The sequence below is a fragment of the Hemitrygon akajei genome, unplaced genomic scaffold (genome assembly GCF_048418815.1).
Source record: "Hemitrygon akajei unplaced genomic scaffold, sHemAka1.3 Scf000105, whole genome shotgun sequence".
In the NCBI taxonomy this organism is placed as follows: domain Eukaryota; kingdom Metazoa; phylum Chordata; class Chondrichthyes; order Myliobatiformes; family Dasyatidae; genus Hemitrygon; species Hemitrygon akajei.
The window spans coordinates 597,993-602,616 of record NW_027331991.1 but is presented as its reverse complement, the minus strand read 5'-3'; the positions used below and the strand labels follow the sequence as shown (position 1 = coordinate 602,616).

At 45.1% G+C, this 4,624-nt stretch overlaps 1 non-coding gene across 1 annotated transcript; it reads right to left on the bottom strand.

Annotated features, from left to right (window-relative positions):
- Positions 1-1,175: 1,175 nt before the first annotated feature.
- trnae-cuc (transfer RNA glutamic acid (anticodon CUC)) lies at positions 1,176-1,247 on the bottom strand. Its single transcript has one exon. It is a non-coding gene; the product is annotated as a tRNA-Glu (tRNA).
- Between the last annotated feature and the right edge of the window lie 3,377 nt (positions 1,248-4,624).

The following is a 4,624-nucleotide window of genomic DNA, read 5'->3' as shown; positions in this document are numbered from 1 at the left end:
GTACTCTCCTCAGTGCAAACGGTGATAATATTTACGAGCCCTGCGGCGTTCGAGTTTAAATGAAGGGACGAAAAGATCCACTTCGTTTTGTCGGTGAAGTGAGTTACTCTGGTGGGCAAGAAAACACTGGGAGGAAAACAGTGACCGAAGGTGACGTGAAATTGATAAATTGCCGTGTAACTCTCTCTCTTCAACTGCCTTTCAAACTCCCCCGATTGAGAAAAAGTCTGGGCCAGCCTGATCTTATTGAATGCCAGGGCTGGCTGAAAAGGACTAGACACTTGCCGTTCTTTCTGTTGTCTGTCTGTTTAAAGAAAAGGAATAAACAGGCCTTTCTTGGGCCTGCATGCTCCCCCGTGGATATAATAGTTCGCAATCTATGTCATCAGTTTGTCTGAGGAATCATTTCCAAGTCTGAAACTAGCACAAGATTTATATCTACCGTTTGTTCATGATGCAGAATTGTACAATTTATGTTCTGCGTACTGTCTGTCTTTTCGAGCCTGCAATGACGCTGCAAGTGTTTCATTGTACCTGTCCCTCACCGTCCCTGTGCACACAGCAATAAACCCGACCGGACCTGACAATACTCACTGAGATTTGAGCAGTGATGACCCCGATCAGATGAGTCAAGGTGATGTAGGCAAACTGAGTGAGGAGGACCAGAGTCCAATATGGGAAATGTATGGTCACCCTCTTCTACAGAGAGACAGCGTCTCTGAGTGGATTGAGGTGCAGTGAGGAGTGAAGAAGATCAAATCTACATTGTATCGATTGCAAGTTAGTGTCTGTAAGACCTCGCACGGTTATTTCTAGCTTTATTGAGACTGCACCTGCGATATTTTTTTTTCAAAGTCATGTTTTCATTGTCTAACAAGTGTCATACAGAACAAATAACGAATCGCTGCAGAAACAGTGTATAGCGGGTCAGGCAGCATTTGTAGACAGAAAGAGGTAGAACACACAGTAGAAAGCAGGAGAATGTGGCTGAGAGGAAATGTCGAAACAAACTTGATGGGTCAAACTGCCGAATTCTGCTCCTATATTTTGTGGTCTTATGCTGCTGAATCAGGCCGATGCAGGTTAAGCATAGACAGAAATGTTGTTGTGGCAGCAAGTTAATACACACGATAATTTAAAATAAGCACATTAAATAACAGCAGGCAATATCTTATTTCCCTGACCGGGAATCGAACCCGGGCCGCGGCGGTGAGAGCGCCGAATCCTAACCACTAGACCACCAGGGAAGCTGATGATGCGCTGCATCACAGCAACATACAATATCAAATCAGAAAAATACAAAACAAAATCAATGGATAAATAATAATAATGAATGAATGTGATAAATATTGTAACGAATCTACTGCTCAGCACTTTGCTCACCCAGTGCTTCCAGTGAAGGAACACTCTGGACTCTGAATTAATCAGTGGGAAACATTCGTTCTCCAGTGTCTTTATAAAGATGGTGACATTCAGATTCTCTTATGAGCGCTGGGTCATTTTTGTTTGTGTCTATCGCCTCGAAGCAATTCACTAGTAGGCCATCCGATTCCTGCGACATTATCGCCGATACATCTGGTGTGATACATCTACACTCCGCCTGGGTGGAGGTAGGAGAAAGAAAACCAGACGTTCAGAATGCCTGAAATATGGTCCGGGGTGGAATGGTAGGCTTTCCTGATCGTGCTCTAACAGTGATCGAGTGTGCGGGAGCCCCTGGTACTGAGAATGACGTACTGATGACAAATAAGCCCAGTTTTCATTAAACAAGCCTGATAGAAACCCGCAATGATTTGAAAGTCCTCAGGGTAGGCAGTTCCTTGTTTGCTGGTCGCGGCACTCAGTACATGGTATGCTTGCTTAACATCTGCTCTGGCGGAATGTGAAGTGCCGTCCGGATCAATGAGGAGAATCTCTCGGTAAGCAGCACCGACAGAACTCACTCATTGGATGTTGTGATTGGGAGAACAAGGGTGCGGCAAGACCGCTATATACGGAAAGTATGAAGAGTTTATCATGAAACAATGCCGCACAGTCCTCCCCCCCCCCCAGCCCGCACCATAATACCTTCTTATCTTCTCCGAACGATGGATTGAGAAGCCTTCCGGCTGATCCACCGAACTGAGCCATGTCTCCATGAAACAGGGAAGACAGCAGCCCCTCATTTCCCTCCGAAACTGCAATGTTGCACTTACGTAATATATCGTGTTTTCAAGTAATTGGCCTTTCGCGAAGAAGATGCCGGGCAGGGGATGCTTCATCGCCCTTCGATATAGTCTGGCTTGAAGTCTTCCGAACCGACCTCTTTTCCGGCAATGGTAATGGCTGACCTTCGCTGATCGCTGAAAGGTGCCGCACCTGCATTCCCGAGAGTCAAGTCCACCTGGTCCTTCAGCAGCTCGTTAAACTGCTGAGTAATTTAGACAGATCAACAGTACGTTTCTTAAAGGGAAATTAGGGGCTTCACATTACAGCGACAGTGGGTCAGCAGAAATACATCGAGACATTTTGCGAGCAGTCGGCAATACGTCGCGTTTATCGCCAGTGCCATCGTGGATCTTTGGATTTATAAACAAATCTCAACATTCCTAAAGCCTTGTCAGGTTTCCGTGTGGGAGGATGCTCGGGAAGGATCAGTCGCTTGGCTCTCTCAATGAGGAAGTAAATTGGATTGGCCTTTGGGTACGTTGGGGAAGCTAGAGTGTGGTAATGGATGGTTGTCTCTCTGACTGCGGACCTGTGATGAGTGAAGTATCCCAGGGATCGTTGTTGCGTCCGTTGTTGTTTGTCATCTTTATCAATGATGTGGATAATGATGTCGTTAAGTAGATCAGCAAATTTGCCGATGACAACAACATTACGGGTGTAGTTGAGAACTAGGAAGAGTACCGGAGCATGAAACTGGATCTGGATCAGCTGGAAAAAATGGGTTGAAAAACGACAGATCGGAATTAACGCAGACAAGTGTTAGATGTTGCATCTGGGAGGGCCAGCCAGAGTGGGTCTGACCCAACGAGAAATAAGGCACTGAGGAGTACGATAGAATAAACGAATCTGGAAATGCAGAACCGTAATTCAGTGGAAGTTGCGGCACAGTTAGACAGGGTCGCAAAAACAGCTTTTCGCACATTGGCCTTCCTAGACCAAAGTACTGAGTACAGGAGTTGGGATGTTACGTTGCTGTGGTTTAAGGCTTTATTGGGGCCCAATTTAAAATATTGTGTGCGGCTGGGCTCAACTATCTGCAGGAAAGATGCAAATAAGATTGAAAGAATGCAGAAAAAAGTTTACACCGCTATTGCCGGGACTGAATGTTTTTAATTAAAAGGGAAGATTAAATATATCAGCACTTTATTTCCGAGCGGGTAGAAGACTGAGAGGAGATATGACAGAGGTAGATAACATTATGAAGCGTATAGCGAGTGTAAATGCAAGCGGGCTTTCTCCACTGATGTTGGGCGAGAATACAACTGAAGATATTGGGTGAAGGTTGAAATGTGAAAAGTTTAAGGGAAACATGAGGGGAAACTTCTTCACCCAGAGGGTCGACAGAGTGTAGACAGAGCTGTCAACACAAATGGTAATTGAGATTCCGATGTCAACGTTTAAGAGATGATTGGAGAAGTACACGGATGAGAGGGATATGGATGGTCACGGTCCGGGTGAGGTCGATGGGAGTAGGCAGTTTAAACAATTCCTCCCGGTCCTGACGGGCTGGAGACCCTGTTTCTGTGCAGTGGTTTCCTCTGGCTGTCTGACTGTATGTGTGGGTTAGAGCTTTAGTGTCTCACAGCACCGAACAATCTAGAAAGTCGTTGATACTGTTTTATCCCTCTGTCCTTACACACACTGAAGCATGGAGACTGTTAATGGATGGTTACAGCATAAGAAGATGGAAGCTTTTGAAACTGTTTATTTTGTATTCTCCAATTGCCTGCGATGCTTTTGAAAGAAGACAAGTGTCAGCCCGAATATTTGCTTTGCCTTCGCTGCGTTTTCAGTTTGTGTAGTTTTGTGTGTTACATTTATTATTGATTTCAGAGAGAGACACGGATTCCACACCAGCCATGTGGATTCAGGGTTAAATGGATCGAAATATGAGCGTATCTACACTCGATACGATAAAACCACGATTCAGAGGTAAATTAGCTTTAGGATAAATTGGTGTGTACTTGAATTGGGAATTTAGAATTGACATTTTGGAAGGCTGGTTCTTTTAATAAGCGCCAGAAGCTGCTGCTGAGCACTTTGAAATGCTGGTTTTAAACTGTAGGGCTCCACTGGAAAAGGTGTTTTGCAGACATTGTAGCATTTGCCCTGTAATATGTAAATGACAGGTCAGTTCAGAAAACGCGCTGGTGCAGTCAATAGCTCAGCCATTTGCTTACGTCGTCAGCCCTAATTCCATTAATTATCCTGCGCCGCTGTGTGGTCAGATTTAAAAGATTAATTACTCAGCCCTATTTCTCGGAGCACTGTAACTGCAGACTCGCGATAGAGTTGTAAAGTGTACCGAAGTTTCGACTCTCCATGCGGAACACGGCTGCCATTTGTCTTCCAGCCAGAATTTATTCTGTCTAAGACATCATCCGCCTTCTGTTAGGCTCATCATGAGCCTTCTGGC